We start from the raw sequence: 17,623 nt of genomic DNA on the forward strand, positions 1-17,623 counted from the left end.
CAGGCTCCGGTTCGGTAAAATACAAATACACAAAATAGTAGTAAACCTATAAATAGCATGAGTATAAGGCAACAAAGATATGATAAAAAGTCCAATACGGTCCATAGTTTTGCTATATCACAGGAAGTAGAAAATTAAGTTGGGTCTGAGGGGGTAGGCCATCTTAAACAAGGTGGTTTTCAGTGACTTCCTGAAGTTAAGATGGTTTTTGAATTGATTTCACGGTTTTAGGCAGTGCGTTCCACAGTTGTGTACTTATATAAGAGAAGCTGGATGCATAAATTGATTTGTATCTAAGACCACTGCAGTCTGGATAATGTAAATTTAAGTTCGGGATAGACTGGTACTGTTTCTGGGTGGCAGATTTATTAGGTTCAACATGTATCCAGGAACTACTCCATAGATAATCCTGTGGACCAGAGTGCAAACCTTGAAGGCAATGCATTCTGTAAACATTTCTTCATCTGTCCATTCTTGCCTGATGGATGGTAGTACAGCCCTACCAGTATACTCCTTCCCTTCACACATGGAATTTCTATCTACAAGGATACCACTCTGCTATCTGTTTCATGTAGAATGTTTATTTTGTTTGACTCAATTCCCGCTTTAACATATAGCACAACCCCCATCCAATTTGATCCACTCTATCGTGATATAATTAGCATGCACCACTCATCCTGGGGCATTTTAGAAAGATGAAACAAAAAAGTGAGGAGAATGGATGAGGATACCAACTGTTTTATATTTATTCACTTAAAAAATTCACTTAAAAAATTACATGTGCATAAACAGCGACCCGACACGGCCGTGTTTCGGCACAATGGCCTGCTTCAGGGGTCTTTATAACCTTGAATGATGTAGTTTAGAATGTTTGTTCCAAGGGAAATAACAGGAAACAAATCTCTCTGGTCTCCTCTCTTCAAAAATAATATATATGAGATATATATATTTTTTTAAAAACGAGCATCTAAATACTCCTCTCCTAAGAGTTATCGGCAAATTGTGAAGCAGGCCATTGTGCCGAAACACGGCCGTGTCGGGTCGCTGTTTATGCACATGTAATTTTTTAAGTGAATTTTTTAAGTGAATAAATATAAAACAGTTGGTATCCTCATCCATTCTCCTCACTTTTTTGTTTCATCTTCACGGTGTCGTGAGGATTTTTTACCTCCTTTTTTGCCTTCGCATTTTAGAAAGAAACATCTAAGTTGGAATTTGGATGTCTTTGTAAAACATACAAATTCGGAGGCGGGGAAAAGGTCATTTTTGAAAAAAGATGGACAGCTTTGTTTTTCGGCCATTTTCAAATGCAAAGACGTCCAAATGCATGACATCCAAAACAGAGGAGGAGTGGCTTAATGGTTAGTGCAGCAGGCCTTGCTCCTGGCAACATGGGTTCAATTCCCACTGCTGCTCCTTGTGACTAGCATGTCAAATGCACAAGGGGCATTTTTGGACATGACATCTAAGTCTGAATTTGGACATTCTTTGTAAAATGTCCAAAATCAGAACAGGAAAGGTCATTTTCTACAAAAAATGTCTATCTTTTCCTTTTGAAAGTGCTGTTTGGGAAAATGTTTTGTGATTTGGGGGAGGAAGGGGAGGTGATCCCCGAGTCCTTCCAGTGGTCATCTGTTTATTTGTTGCACCTCTTGTGTGGAGTAGAGGAGTAGCCTAGTGGTTAGTGCAGTAAACCTTGATCCTGGGGAATTGGGTTCAATTCCCACTGCAGCTATTTGTTATAAAAACAGGTCTAGCTCAAAACATCTAAGTTTTAGACTTTGGACATTTTTGTTTTGTTCCATTATTGCTGAAAGACGTCCATGTCTTAGGAACACCCAAGTCCCGCCTTGAACACACCCCTAGCACACCCCCTTGACATTTAGACGTCCTTCTGACGGACTCCAGAGAAAGACGTCCAAAAAGAGGTTTTGATAATACTGATTTGGACGTTTCTGTGAGATAAACATCCGAATGCTGACTTACGTCACTTTTTGGACGTCTGTCTATTTTGAAAATGAGCCTGTTAGCATCTGTTATGTGCAAGTAGTCTGAACTGGAATGGAAAATGAAACTAAAAGAAAAAAAATAACCTCTCACAAAAAAAAAAAAAAAGGGTGCATTCCCTAGCAATATCTTAGATACCCAACTAACCTAGGGCTAGTAAGGGGAATGTGTGCGCCACTGCTGCAAACCATAATGTGGAACACTAAAGGAGAATTAAAAATCAGAAGGCATGTCGTGGGGGGGGGGGGGCATGATGCAGGATGGACATCTTTTATTCCAAAATGTACGTAAGAAAATAGGAAACTAAATATTTGGAGGAATATAGAAAAGATCCTCAGGAATAAGACCAAAAAAGAGAGCTAGAATCAAGAAACAGTACATTATGAGGAATTTAGTACTGCTATTGTAAAGAGACAAATGCAACATAAAACTCTTTTGTAAGGTACAGAGAGTAAAGTAGCTTCTGCATATTTACATTATGTAAAGTTAGCTTATCCTGCTAAAACAGTGTGTTGGAAATAAAGGAACATGATTTTCTTTATTAAGCAGTATTAGTACACTGGGATCTGTTGGAATAGTTGATAGCAACTCCCATTTCAGTATGAGACTTTGCACTCCAGCATAATATAATTCTGAAATATCCGAATCGCTGGTTTATGTATCATTGTCGTTATTGTGTTAACCACTATGGGCTCCAAAGCACCTCAAGTTTTCTGCTTATTAACTGCATGTTACAAGGACAAAGAATGTCAGATAAATGTTCAAGTTCCAGAGCAGGGAACTGATTCTCAATTTAAAGCAGTAAATTCTGCAGCCTTCCAAAGATTGCCAGTGGCGGGGAGCTCATTATCCCTCTCCTCGTCCTGGGAGACCAACTGGCATTCGGCAGAGACGGATGCCAGGTGGAAAATGGAAAAATGCAAATACAGCTTTTTCAATAAGCTTGCCATTGCTCTTTCATTCCCTTTTGCTTTCACTCTGTCTCCCCCCTCCCTTCCTTGGTTTCCTTCTGCATCAGTTTGGAAAAGAAAGCTATGCCGGCTGTGGAAATCTGACTTTTTTTTACATTGAATCCCACCCACATAAATTTTACTAGAGCACCATTTATTTGTCATGCTTGTAATGAGATCATCAAGCTAAATCAAAAATAGTTTGAAACTTTGTATCTCAGTCACTTGTTCATATGAAACTTAGCTTTAAACAACCAAGACCTCAAATCTCCCGATAGGAACAAATACACAAGGTATTGCAATCACCACTATCTTGCATGGGAGTAGGGCATTATCATTGGTCAGCTTTAAATCAAAAAGAAGAGGGGGAAAAAAAATCAGCATTAAAAACTCCCAAACAACAGAGAAAATCTACTGATTTAAAAAAAAAAACCCTCTCTTAAAACTACAACTAGGACAAAGTGAATGAGCGTGGTGGACTTTGGTCCGGGGGAACTGAGGAAGTGAGTTTGATTCCCACTTCAGGCACAGGCAGCTCCTTGTGACTCTGGGCAAGTCACTTAACCCTCCATTGCCCCATGTAAGCCGCATTGAGCCTGCCATGAGTGGGAAAGCGCAGGGTACAAATGTAACAAAAATAAAATAGATACTATTGGACATTCTACGTGGAATGTTGCTACTAATGAGATTCTGTTGCTACTATTTGAGATTCTACATGGAATGTTGCTATTCCACTAGCAACATTCCATGTAGAAGCCTGCCCTTGCAGATAAGTTATGCAGCTGCGCAGGCTTTTGTTTCTGTGAGTCTGTCAGACTCACAGAAACAGAAGCCTGCGTGACCGCATTGCTGATCTGCAAGTGCAGGCTTCTACGTGGAATGTTGCTAGTGGAGGAGTAGGCTAGTGCAGCGGACTCTGATCCTGGGGAACTGGGTTTGATTTCCACTGCAGCTCCTTGTGACTCTGGGCAAGTCACTTAACCCTCCATTGCCCCAGGTACAAATAAGTACCTGTATACAATATGTAAGCCGCATTGAGCCTGCCATGAGTGGGAAAGCGCGGGGTACAAATGTAATAATACAGAGATTTGTTCAAAAATAACCAATCCTTCAACCTCAATTACATTTTCAAAAATCAAGCTGAAACCTAGCAAGAAGCCTACTGTTAATCTTGTCACTTACACAAAATCAAAGGAACATATGTAAAAAAAAAAAAAAAAAGAGCATGGCCAGCCCCCCAAAAAAATCACTGCCGCTCCTGTCTCAATCCTGATCATTTCATGTGTCCCCCAGTATAATTTAAGCCAAGCTTCCCCTTCTGCTGGTTCCCCTTGTTCATTCCTAGCATTTTTTTTCCTTCTTCAACAACAGCGCCTTGTTTCGCTGTTCTCCGTGCTGCTTCAGAAAGAAATCAAAATATATCCAAGGATTTACACCTCGCCATCACTAGCTCAAAGATGGCACCTCACCATCTTTGAGCCAGCAACGTCTGCTGTATGTTGTCGGACGGGGAAACTTGGCTTAAATTATATCGGGGGACACATGGATGTTCAGGATTGAGACACAAGCTGCAGTTTCAGCTAAGTGATTTTTTTTAGGCTGACCATGCTGTTTTTTTTACACATGTTTTTTTGATTTTGTGCAAGTGACAAGAGTAACAGGAGACTTCTTGCTAAGTTCCAGCTTGATTTTTGAAACATTAATCAAGATTGAAGGATAGGATATTTTTGAACAAATCTTTGTATGTTCATTCACGTTCTAGTGTAGTTTTAAGAGAGGTTTTTTTTAAATCAGATTTTCTCCATTGTTTAGGAGATTTTAATTCTGATTCTATTTTCCCTCTTCTTTTTGATGTAAAGCTTACCAATGATAATGCCCTACTCCAATGCAAGATAGTGGTGGTTCCATACCTTGTGTATTTGTCCCTATCGGGAGATTTGAGGTCTTGGTTGTTTAAAGCTAAGCTTAATATGAAAAGTGATTGAGCTACAAAGTTTCAAACTATTTTTGATTTAGCTAGACAATTTTTTTTACATAGTATGAGGTCCCTGTTTGAAGCAGTATAGGGTTCCATTTGGTTATGAGATCATTTCATATATTGGATGTTCAGATAATGGGAGTTTCTTACATAAGTACATAAGCATTGCCATACTGGGACAGACAAAAGGTCCATCAAATCCACCATCAGTGGGAAAACCAGGTCACAAGTATCTGGGAGGATACCAAAAGAATAAATAGATTCTATGCTGATTATCCCAAAATAACCAGTGAATTTTCTTCAATTCCAGCTTAATAACAATTATGGACTTTTCTTCCAGGAGCTTCTCCAAACCTTTTTTAAACTCTGCTATGCTAACAGCTTTTATCACATTATCTGGCAATGACTTCCAAAGCTTAATTATGCATCGCGTAAAGAAATATTTTTTTCCAATTTGTTGTAAATATACTACATAGTAACTTCATTATGTGCCCTCTAATCTTTATACTTTTGGAAAGAGTAAGCAAGCGATTCACGTCTACTGTTCTACTCATTATTTTATAGTCCTCTATCATATCTCCCCTCAGCCATCTCTTTTCTAAGCTGAAGAGCCCTAACCTCTTTAGCCTTTCCTTATAGGGGAGTCATTCCATCCCCTCTATCATTTTGGTCACTGTTCTCTGTACATTTTATAATTCCACAATATCTTTTTTTGAGTTGTGGTCGGTGACCACAGTTGTACACAATATTTGAGGTGCAATCACAACATGGAGCAATATAGAGACATTATGATGTCCTTTTTTAATTCTCTATTTGTTTCCTAATATTCTATGTGTTTTCTTGGTCACTGCTGTACGCTGAGCAGAGGATTTCAATGTATCATCAATGATGACACCTAGATCCTTTTCCTTGGCGGTGACTGTGGAACCCTGTATCATGTGTCTATAATTTGGCTTGCTCTTCCCTATGTGCAACACTTTGCAGATAATGGAAGTTTTTCTAGGTAATGGATCATATGACGCCAACTATATTTTTCAATAAGCAGGGCCAGCCAGCCCTACTCCACACTAGGCAGCACAATTCTGAGTGTGGCGTCAGTCATAGCAGAACAGCAGCACTAAAATGCTGTCAGCACAGTGTGGAGGGCAGGGAGCATTCTGGCAAGAGGAAGAGAAGAAGGGAGAGATGCTGGACATGGAAGAGTGAGATCAGAAAGGGAAAGGGAGCTGATGGATAAGGGGAACATTATGGATATAGAGGAATGGTATGGGAAAGGGAAGAGGAGATGTTGGATGATGATTGTATTATGGACATGGAGGGATAGGGAAGGGAAGATGCTGAGCATGAGGGGGGGTAAGGAAGGAAAGAGGGGATATGATGGACATGGTAAAGGGAAGGAAAGGGATAAGGACCAGAGCAGTTTATAATTGCACTATAAACAATTAAACCATAACAGAACATGTAATTGTGGCCGTTAACGAGATGAAACTAAAATCAGGCATTTTTTGTATGGTGAATTCTGCAGTCGTTGTATGAGAGGGAATTTTATGGATACAGAATAAATGTTTAGAATGCTGCACTGCTCAGGACCAGGGGGTCAGTTATTTCTTTGTATCAAAATATTAGGTTACGCAAAATGTCCCGGCGGAGGGGTGGGAAAACCTGTATTATCGAAATAAGATGGGCGTCCACCTTTCGTTACGATAATATGGTTGGGGATGCCCAAATCCTAAAATTTAGGTCATCCTTACAGATGGTCGTCCCTAGACTTGGTTGTTTCTGATTTTCAGCGATAATGGAAACCAAGGACACCCATCTCAGAAATGACCAAATGCAAGCCCTTTGGTCATGGGAGGAGCCAGCATTCGTAGTGCACTGGTCCCCCTGACATGCCAGGACACCAACCTGGCACCCTAGGGGACATTGCAGTGGACTTCAGAAAAAGCTCCCAGGTACATAGCTCCCTTACCTTGTGTGCTGAGCCCCCCAAAACTCACTACCCCCAACTGTACACCACTACCATAGACCTTACGGGTGAAGGGGGGCACCTAGATGTGGGTACAGTAGGTTTGTGGTGGGTTTTGGAGGGCTCACCTTTACCACCACAAGTGTAACAGATGGGGGGGGTGGGCCTGGATCCGCCTGCCTGAAGTGAACCACATCCACTAAAACTGCTCCAGGGACCTGCATACTGCTGTGATGAACCTGAGTATGACTGAGATTGGCAAAAATTATTTTTAAATATGTTTTTTATGGTGGGAGGGGTTAGTGACCACTGGGGGAGGTCATCCCCGATTCTCTCCGGTGGTCATCTGGTCAATTCGAGCACCTTTTTGTGCCTTGGTCGTAAGAAAAACAGGACCAGATAAAGTCGTCCAAGTGCTCGTCTGTGACGCCCTTTTTTTCCACTATGGGTTGAGGAAATCCATGTGTTAGGCACACCCAAGTCCCGCCTTTGCTACGCCTCCAACACCCCCCCCCCCCCCCGTGAACTTTGGTCGTCCCCGCGATGAAAAGCAGTTGGGGACGCCCAAAATCGGCTTTCGATTATACTGATTTGGGCGTCCCTGTGAGAAGGACACCCATCTTCTGTTTTGTGTCGTAAGATGACTGTCCTTCTCTTTCGAAAATGAGCCTGATAGTTTAACTGCTGCAATGTTTGCTGAGTGTGTCCAGTGATTGTAAAGTTTTCATTTCCTTATAGAATTGCTCTTTTCTTGAGGCAACTATCTGACCAGTGTTCTGAGTAAGGGGAGCCTCCTTGCTCCCTAACCGGAATTTTAGGAGAGCATCCCTTATGGGTGACTTGGAAGGGGGACCATCTTAATCATTGCTTCAGGAAGCAGAGTGCCTTGAGTCACCCCTAGGATTGAGGAGGCACGTGGCTTGAAGGTTCACCTAGGGTATCAAATACACTTTGGCCAGCCATGTCAATAATAGATCATGACCCAGGAATTGTACGATTTTTTTTACCTGTGTAAAGGGGTGTTAAAAAATTAATAATAATAAAATTGCAGGCTCATCGGGGGCAGGTATTGAGGCGAGCAACCCCGTTGTTGAGAGGAGTTTCCCAGTTGGGCCATGGGTGCTGCCAGTGGCTCCTTGGTGTATTGAAGCCCCTTTGTGGTGGTGGTAGTGATTGGTGATGGAGTGGTGCTGCCGAGAGGAGGGCGATGTCGCAGCTCCTGAAAACCTAGAAGTGCCCCCAACAGTACAGAGGGAGGCACTCCAGGTCCGGCAAGTAGTGGGAGGGGCTGGAGCAGAGGCAGAAGAGCACACGACTGACAAGTGACAGAGTGAGGGCTGTCAGCCGTGGGTGTGTACAAATGCGTGCATCATGATGTCAGTTCGTGTGTGCATGTATCTGGATATGGCCAGCTCACACCAGGGCCCTGGAGTTAAGTGGGCTGTTTTGGGACCTGAATTGGCCAATTTCAGGTGGCCGATACTGGGGAGAGTCTGGGAAGACCTCTCTGAAGCCAATGGAGATGTTTGGGAATGGCCCAAACCCACAGAGGCACGAAGAAGTGCATGCATTCATCCAATCTGTTCACAACAAGGATGCTCTATCTGTACTTTGATCCCATGGTCAGGACAACATACAGTTATTTACCCTGTTGTTAATTTGGTGTGCAAGTTAATATTGTGATAATGTATCTTTTGGACCTTCTTGCATGGGTGCAGCCCCTGGACAATGACGGGACATCATTCAAACCAATGGACCCTAGCCTGTGCCAGCGGACGCCCTTTCATTTCCAGTGTGAACCTCATCAGTTTAAAAAGAGTGACAGCTCCTGCTGGAACAATTCATCCTCTTGTACTCAGACTGCCAAACTTTTGTATTCACCCACTGTCTCACATAGGGTGTACTACCTTGGAGTTGGACACTTCTGTTTTAATCTGTTCTTTCCTCAAAATATTTCTTTTTCCATTGCTCCCCAAGTACATGACATCCGCCTCCCTAAGAACACTTTGCTGTACAGTTCAAACTATTTACAGAACAATACTTAGTGCAGTCATACACCGCTGGTTTCCATCACCATTAATGAGACAACATATTCTGCACCTCTGGTTACCAATGACTCTCTTGAAATTCCAGATTTTATTCTATACGCTGTACATCCACTCCCTCTGGGCATGAGAGATGAGACTTTACACAAACTACTGAACTTTACTGAACTTCATGCCTATATGGACCATTTGAAAACAACCTCCAAAGAAGTGAATCATACCATCACCTATGAGAATGGACAAATTAGACAAACTGTTCAAATTTGCTACAAGACTCCCATGTCTCAGCATGGGAATTATTCTTTGGATATTCACCTACAGCTGATCATGTCTTTAATGTTTTAATTCACCCTATCATTATTTTAACTGGTGTACAAGTATTGCTATGCATTGTTATGATTTTCATGTGCTGTAAACTTAGACATATGTACAACTCTTTGCAAAGTTTAACCTATAAAATACCCTCACCCCTATAAGGCAGCCATAGACATACTACTTTCCTTCCCATCTGAATTTTTTTAAACTACTTTCTTCCCAGAATTTACATTTTTAATCTGGCATGTAATTGGGGTTTTTTTTTTTAACAGTCCCATCATCTACCTTGGAACCACTCTAGTCTGGCAAGTTAATTTGGGCTTTTTATACCGGGCATCCTGGTACCTTTAGGCCTTAAACTCCAAAATGCCTGCATCCCGTATGCACTGTCCATTTTCCAAGACGGGTAAGAGGTGGCATATTGGGTTATCCCCGCCCACTAGTGACTGCCCAACCTAAGGCATGAGGCTTGGACTCATAAGGCTAAGGGGTCTTAAACATCTCACTATTGTGGAGATATGAATAAGCAGGACAGGGGACCTGCTAGAATTAGCAGGAGCAATATAACTGGAGGTAGGGGAACATGAACAGTCATCACTATAGTGACAGATCAGGTATCCAGGTTTGCTTCCATCTTGCCTCCATGAAAAAAAAAAAGCGGTGGAGATGTCAGGATGGCTGCCTGTCAGGATTGATGAAACCAGCTTCTGACTTCTGAGAACTCTCCCCTCCCTCAGGAATCACTAAGGATGGCAAATGGACCAAATGCTGCCCAGCTGGCTGCTAGCCCTGTGTTTTCTTGATTACCCCTAATTAACTTACTTATGTCCTCTCTGGGCATCTGGGAGCAGGGCTCTCAGTGAGAACAAAGAAAGCAAGACAGGCTCCAGAACTAGGGACTTTCTGTGACAATGGTCACCTTCCTTGCCTCAGGAAGGTACACTGGAGTTTGTAAAGGAAAGAGCTGACAAACAAAGGCTGGGAAGAAAGGAAGTTGTTTGATTTTCTCTCTGTTCCTGTTAGATATATATAGAGAGAGCAGAGCACAGGGCTGGGGACTGGCAGTTCTTCTTTCTTTCTTTCTCTGTGCACACACCTCTTCAGCCACCAGAGCCCCCCCCCCCCCCCGGCTCTGCCCCCCCCCCTTCCCCTTCAGCCCTACCCCAAAGCTTTTTCTCTCAGAGCACAGGGCTCTGCTTGCTTGCTTGCTTTCTTTCTTTCTTTCTTTCTTTCTTTCTTTCTTTCTCTGCACACCACCATCTTGAGCCCCAGAGCACATGGCTCTGCTCTTGCTTTTCTTTCTCTGCTCCCCCCTTCTTCTCCAGCTCTACCCCAAAGCATCTCTCTTCCTCTAAACACCACTATCCTTTCTTTCTGTCATTGATTCCCATCTAAACACACACACTGATACAGCATTGTAATACCTGTAGTAAGTGCTGTGAGCCTATATATGTACATACAATATACTTTCTATATATATCCAAACCCATGTGGATTGTGTATTCTTTGGGAGGGCTGTTTTGAGGCCTAACCTGTCCAAATTTGGTGGTGGGCTGGTGGCCGATGCTGGAGAGAGTCTGGGGAGGCCTTCCAAAGCCAATTGAAATGTTTGGGAGCTGACCAAACCTGGAGAGGCATAGGGAAATATCTGCATGTGACTCAGCACAGTTTGAGCTGCAAAAGGCAGAGCTATGCAGTGGGAAAGAGTGCTGGCTCACAACCAGCATGAGGATGCAACAGGAGCAGCCAGGAAAAGAAAAAAAACAACTTACAGGAGATATGGCAAGCTATGGGAGATTGCTGAGGGAATAGTTATTTAATTTATGAGTATGCTGAGGCTAATTTGGGGCAGCCAGCCGTAACAATGGACAAAAGTATAATGCATAAGAATAGCCATACGGTTGTGGGGAAGACCTGGCATGTGCCTAGAGGTTGCCTTAACAACTGGGAAAACATTCTGATGCAGCCCTTGGTGGGTAGTTGGGAGGGTAAACCCGGGTAGGCGGGTCATGTGCTAGCTGGTGTCTGCCTGAGTGACTGTTTGCTAGAAATTGAGCTTAATTAGCGTGTGGATGAAAGTGACAGGGTTCCTGCCTGAGAGTTGGTGACAGTGTGTGCAACATGTTAGGCAGAGAGCTGACATGCATGGTAAGGAGGATCTACAGGGACAGGGAAAGTGTGACCAAGAAAGGTGTGATAACTTGTTAAGACAAATTATCACAAACTGAGTTGCTAATAAAGGTGATTCCTGTCATACTGCTACCTTTCTGAAGCTGCAGCCAGTTAAGTGACATTCCAGAGTGGACTGAGACAGGCTGTCAGCTTAAAGCTGCATAGTGTGGGCAGTGAAAGACTGAGGCAACTGAGTTTTGAAGACTTTGTAAATGTGGAGGTGAAAGCAGACCTTAAGAGCCTTAAGGGCTGGTGGCTGTGGCCCAGAATAAGTGAAATACTGGGAAGGATACTGGTATAAATTGCCTGCCCGTAGTGTTACAAACACAGAGAAATAAGAGGCAGGTAAAAAGAGTGTAAACCACTTGCTGTTCCAGGAGCAGGGTGGCATTAGCACATTCTAGCTGGCTAAAAAAAAACTGCGCTGTGACTCAGGAAGGTCCAAGAAAACAAATAGGGAGGCGATTCTCAAGATCCAGCACAGAATAGAAAAAAGATGTGAATCACCAATGGCAATGTTGAGAAAAATAATTTATTCACCACATTATTTAAAATAAGCCCGACACGGCTGTGTTTTCCCCTCCTAAAGGGCTGCGTCATGGGCTAGCATATAACAACCCAGTGATGCTTAGTGTTTAGTCCAGTAGGTGGAATTGGTTTTTACTGCGTCACAAGTTAGGAAAGGAATGGAAAACAAAATGAGGATGTTATAATGCCTTTGTATTGCTCCATGCTGCGACTGCAACCTTAAACATTGTGTTCAATTCTGGTCACCGCATCTCAAAAAGGATATAGTGGAAATAGAAAAGGTGCAGAGAAGGGCGACGAAAATGATAAAGGGGATGGGACGATATGATAGAGGTCTATAAAATAATGAGTGGAGTGGAACAGGTAGATGTGAAGTGTCTGTTTACGCTTTTCCAAAAATACTAGGACTAGGGGGCATGCGATGAAGCTACATAGTAGTAAATTTTGAACGAATCGGAGAACATTTTTCTTCACTCAGCGTGTAATTCAACTCTGGAATTCGTTGCCAGAAAATGTGGTAAAGGCGATTAGCGTAGCAGAGTTTTAAAAAGGTTTGGACAGCTTCCTAAAGGAAAAGTCCATAAACCATTATTAATTGGACTTGGGGAAAATATTTCTGGGATAAGCAGCATAAAATGTTTTGCACTTTTTTTGATATCTTGCCAGGTATTTGTGACCTGGATTGGCCACTGTTGGAAACAGGATGCTGGGCTTGATGAACCTTTAGTCTGTCTCAGTACGGCAGTACTTTTTTTTGTACCCCGCGCTTTCCCACTCATGGCAGACTCAATGCGGCTTAGGTACTTATTTGTACCTGGGGCAATGGAGGGTTAAGTGACTTGCCCAGAGTCACAAGGAGCTGCCTGTGCCTGCAGTGGGCCATTTTGGATTTCTTAATAGTTACATCTGTAGATGTAATTTGTTTTATTCCATTTTCCATTTTATACTGTACACCACCTAGACTTAAAGACTTTGATATATCAAAGGCTGCAAACGGCGTGACCACATTACACCCTTCCTGCAAAAACTACACTGGCTACCAGTGCCTTACAGGGCTAAATTTAAAACCCTATGTTTGATTTTCAAGGTCTTCAGACAAAATGGACCAGACTACTTAAAGAATAAGTTAGCTCTTTACACACCTTTGAGACCTCTAAGATTCTCTCAAGGATCATCACTATCTGTCCCCTCATCAAAGAAATTGTACGATGTGATACCAGCCAGCAAGCCTTATGCACCTGGACTGGCTTGCTACACACACTGTGACTTAGATCAGTTCCTTATATCTTGCTTAACTGTACAAAGAACTTCCCTTTAGTTTAGCCACCCATTTATCCCAACTGACTCTGTACCACGCATCTTGTCCCCATCTATATATTTGCACTTGGCCCCTCAGATATTGTAAGCCATATTGTAGAAAAGCACTAGGATCTTAGCAATGTTATTTAAATGTTCTAATTGTATACTTATTACATATTCCATCGCTATTTTGCTTGTGTCTTATTATATCTCTTGTTATTTGAATGTTAAACTGTACACCGCATTCGGTGAGTCTCTTCATAAAGGTGGTTAATAAATTTCAATAATAAGTAAATTACATAAAGAAATAAAAATAAATTCTAGGATAAAGATATTTCTGTTTTCCATAGTGAAAAATCTACAAGTCAATATTTAAACCCTATGGTCATCTTCTCTCTCTTTTTTTTTTCAAATGCCACTAATGGCATTTAAATATTGTAAGTGTATTCAGAGCCATTGTCCCATGAAAGCAGTAGTGCTGAATATACTTAGAAATTAGCAGTCATTCCTAATCTAGAGATAGCAGATGACATTCAACCACTGTCCATCTACTTAAGTGGTTTAATTCAGGACAGCCTAGTAAGGCAGAATGCCCAGGCTCCATCCTCGCTCTGCCCTGGCACTGTCTGTATGAATTTCCAGCAGCATTATCCGCATAGTACCACTGAAAATGTATGGATAGGGGAATTATCCAACCCCTAGTTATCTTTCCAAACATCTATTTTCAGCCTTTGTTTTGAAGCTCTGTATTTTACACACAGTTTTTACATTTGCTCAGGTTACTATTTGAAGCAGACTAATTTTGGTGTGTTTAAACACCGCCACTATCTGGCCGCATAGAAACATTATGAGTAAGATCACTACACTAGAACAGGTTGTTCAGGAGAGGAACATATAGCACATACTTAGCTGTCCAGTTCTGCAGACGGCAACAGGTGCACGATTCATGCTCCGACTCTAAGTAATTTAAAGTAGGATACCATTCTGCAGGCATATTGTGGAGTACTGCAGAATACTGAGATGATGTTGCTATGGTGGGCAAGGCAACCCTGGAGAAAGCAGCATCCTTTTTATGTGTAAAGGAAGGACATTAGATCCCAAAGGCCTTCATTGTAATGGGCTCATATAAAAGCTGCTTCCTGGGATTATGGAGTGCGAGATATGGGATAAGCTGAAGGCCAGTATCATGATGGAATATCCATGAGAGGATACCCACAAGAGACGCAGGAGATCATTTTGTTCATAAGCTAACTAAGACTGCTGGCTAATTTATAACTTTCTATGAAATAGACATTAAAAATACTTGTCTTTATAAATAGTAGCTAGTTGTTTTACAAAAAAAAAGGGGGGGTGAGAAACCTCTTCTTATTTGTCCCTGAAATATGGCCAAATATTTGGCTTCGTGATAACATTCCATGATGAGACTAACTTTTTCTGCTCCTTTAAACCCTCATGAATATTTGGCCACAACTAGCATTTAAAAAAAATCAATACATGTCTTTGAGCAGATGTAAATCCTGATGTGGAAATTTCTCACTATATATGTGTATTCTTTTTGTAAAGGGTAAAAAGGGCCATTGCATGCAGCAAAAACGGCTGCTGCCAATCCCGCAGGGCTCTTTTTACCGCAGTTTGGTAAAAGGGCCTCTTAGTACATAGGAAAGACCCACGTAAGGATGCACTAAGCCCATTTCTTAGTGCAGCTTTGTAAAAAGGCCACCCTAAAAAACTTAGAAGACAATAATAAGTATAAAAAAAAACTTAAGAATAAAACTTAACTGATCTGATATCGCTGCCTGGATGTCTCAATGTCATCTAAAACGTAACATGGCCAAAACCAAGCTTCTCATCTTTCCCCCTAAACTTACCTCTCCTCTCCCCCGTTTCTCTATTTCTGTGGATGGCACTCTCATTCTCCCAGTCTCATCAGCTCGTAACCTTGGGGTCACCTTTGACTCCTCTCTCTCCTTCTCTGCTCATATTCAACAGATTGCCAAAACCTGTTGTTTCTTTCTCTATAACATTAGCAAAATCCGTCCCTTTATCTCTGAGCATTCTACCAGAACCCTTATCCACACTCTTATCACCTCTCGTCTTGATTATTGTAACCTGCTTCTCACCGGCCTCCCTCTTAGCCATCTCTCTCTTCTTCAATCAGTCCAAAACTCTGCTGTGCGACTCATTTTCCGCCAAAGTCGCTATGCTCACATTAGCCCCTTCCTTAAGTCACTTCACTAGCTCCCTATCCATTTCCGCATTCAATTCAAACTTCTCTTATTAACCTATAAGTGCATTCACTCTGCCACTCCCCAGTACCTCTCCATTCTCGTCTCTCCCTACACCCCCCCCCCTCGGGTACTCTGTTCTGTAGATAAATCTCTCTTATCCGTCCCCTTCTCCTCTACTGCTAATTCTAGACTCCATTCCTTTTGTCTTGCTGCACCTCACGCTTGGAATAGAATTCCCGAGCCTGTGCATCTAGCCCCGGCTTTGGCCGTTTTCAAGTCCAAACTTAAAGCCCACCTCTTTACCACTGCTTTTGACTACTAACCACTACTCACTTGCCCTGTCCTTTTTCTTCACTTATTTATCCCCTTACTCTTAATTGTTCTGTCTGTTTACCTGTCTTCTAGATTGTAAGCTCTTTGAGCAGGTACTGTCTTTTTTGTGTATGGTGTAGAGCGCTGCATATGCCTTGTAGCGCTATAGAAATGATAAATAGTAGTAGTAGTATTTTAGCATTGTTGCTCAATATTTGACTAGTGCTGGTTTAAATACTGAAATCTCAGATATCCACTTGTTTATTTGGATTTTGGCTCATATCTTTTTCAGTTGTACAACAAGATGAGTTATATTTAGGTACAGTAGGTATTTCTCTGACCCTGGAGGGCTCACAGTCTAAGCTTTGTACCTGATGCAATGGAGGGTTACGTGACTTGCCCAAGGTCACTTTGAAGCAGGCTTCCCCAGTTCTCAGTCCACCACTCTAACCATTAAGCTCCTCATTCATCTACCATAAGTTGTAAATATAGTAGACAAAAACAGTGTTAAATGTTCTAAAATGGATTAAAATAGCTCCTCAACCCCAATCAACTACTAAGGGATTAAATTGCAAATTTGATAAATTAGCAGAAAACATTAGACTGTGTATTCAAAGAACGATAACAGCTTTGACTTACTGTATCCCAAGCACTTTGCACTTACATAAGAACTACCTCTGTAAAGTAAGTGCTAACGTGTACATGCCAGTTGTACACAGAAGTGTCAAAAATGCTAGCGTATATACACATATATTTATTTATTTTTTGCATTTGTATCCCACATTTTCCCATCTATTTGCAGGCTCAATGTGGCTTACATAATGCCGTAATGGCAATTGCCATTTCCAGAATGAGAAATACAAATGGTATTGCATTAAAGTTCATAAGTGACAGAGTAATTAAGCAATCAAGTATAGAGAGTTTGGTTTTGTCCAGTTCTGTATGAGCTGGTTATCTGGTATTTAGGATGGATCAATGTGGTATGCCTTTTTGAACAGGTTGGTTTTTAGTGATTTTCGGAAGTTTGTTAGGTCATGCATTGTTTTTTATGAGGTTTGGTAGTCCATTCCATAGGTGCGTGCTTATGTATGAGAAGCTGGATGCATATGTTAATTATATTTTAGTCCTTTGCAGCTGGGGTAGTGGAGATTCAAGAATGTGCGTGCTGATCTTTTTGTGTTTCTGGTTGGTAAGTTCCTGTGAGGTCTGTCACGCAGACCAGGGCCTCGCCGTGAATAATTTATGAACCAGGGTGCAAATTTTGAACACAATACGTTCTTTAAGTGGGAGCCAATGTAGCTTTTCTCTTAGGGTTTGGCGCTTTCGTATTTCGTTTTTCCAAATATGAGTCTGGCTGCGGTGTTTTTGCCAGTTTGGAGTTTCTTAATGATTTGTTCTTTGCATCCGGCTAGATTGCTTTGCAGTAATCTAGGTGGCTTAGCACCATTGATTGTACCAGGCTAAGGAATATTTCCTTGGGAAGAAGGTTTTACTCTTTTGAGTTTCCACATTGAGTGGAACATTTTCTTTGTTGTATTTTTCGCTTGGCTTTCTAGCGTGAGATTTCGGTCGATTGTAACGCTGAGAATTTTCAGACTATCTGAAAGAGGAAGGGTGTAAACTGGGGTGTTTATAGTGGTGGTTTTGTTCGTGTTGTATTATGATGAGAAGATGAGACATTGTGTTTTTTCTGCGTTGAGTTTTAATTGAAATGCATCCGCCCATGAATTCATGATTTGGAGGCTATGTTTGATTTCAGTTGTGATTTCAGTTAGATCATGTTTGAATGGGATGTAAATTGTGACATTGTCTGCGTATATGTA

At 41.8% G+C, this 17,623-nt stretch overlaps 1 protein-coding gene across 1 annotated transcript in view; it reads left to right on the forward strand.

Annotated features, from left to right (window-relative positions):
• Positions 1-17,623, forward strand: part of AK5 (adenylate kinase 5) — a 346,160-nt gene that overhangs the window by 321,027 nt on the left and 7,510 nt on the right. The window lies entirely within an intron of this gene.

Source organism: Microcaecilia unicolor, chromosome 6 (assembly GCF_901765095.1).
Source record: "Microcaecilia unicolor chromosome 6, aMicUni1.1, whole genome shotgun sequence".
Classification (NCBI taxonomy): domain Eukaryota; kingdom Metazoa; phylum Chordata; class Amphibia; order Gymnophiona; family Siphonopidae; genus Microcaecilia; species Microcaecilia unicolor.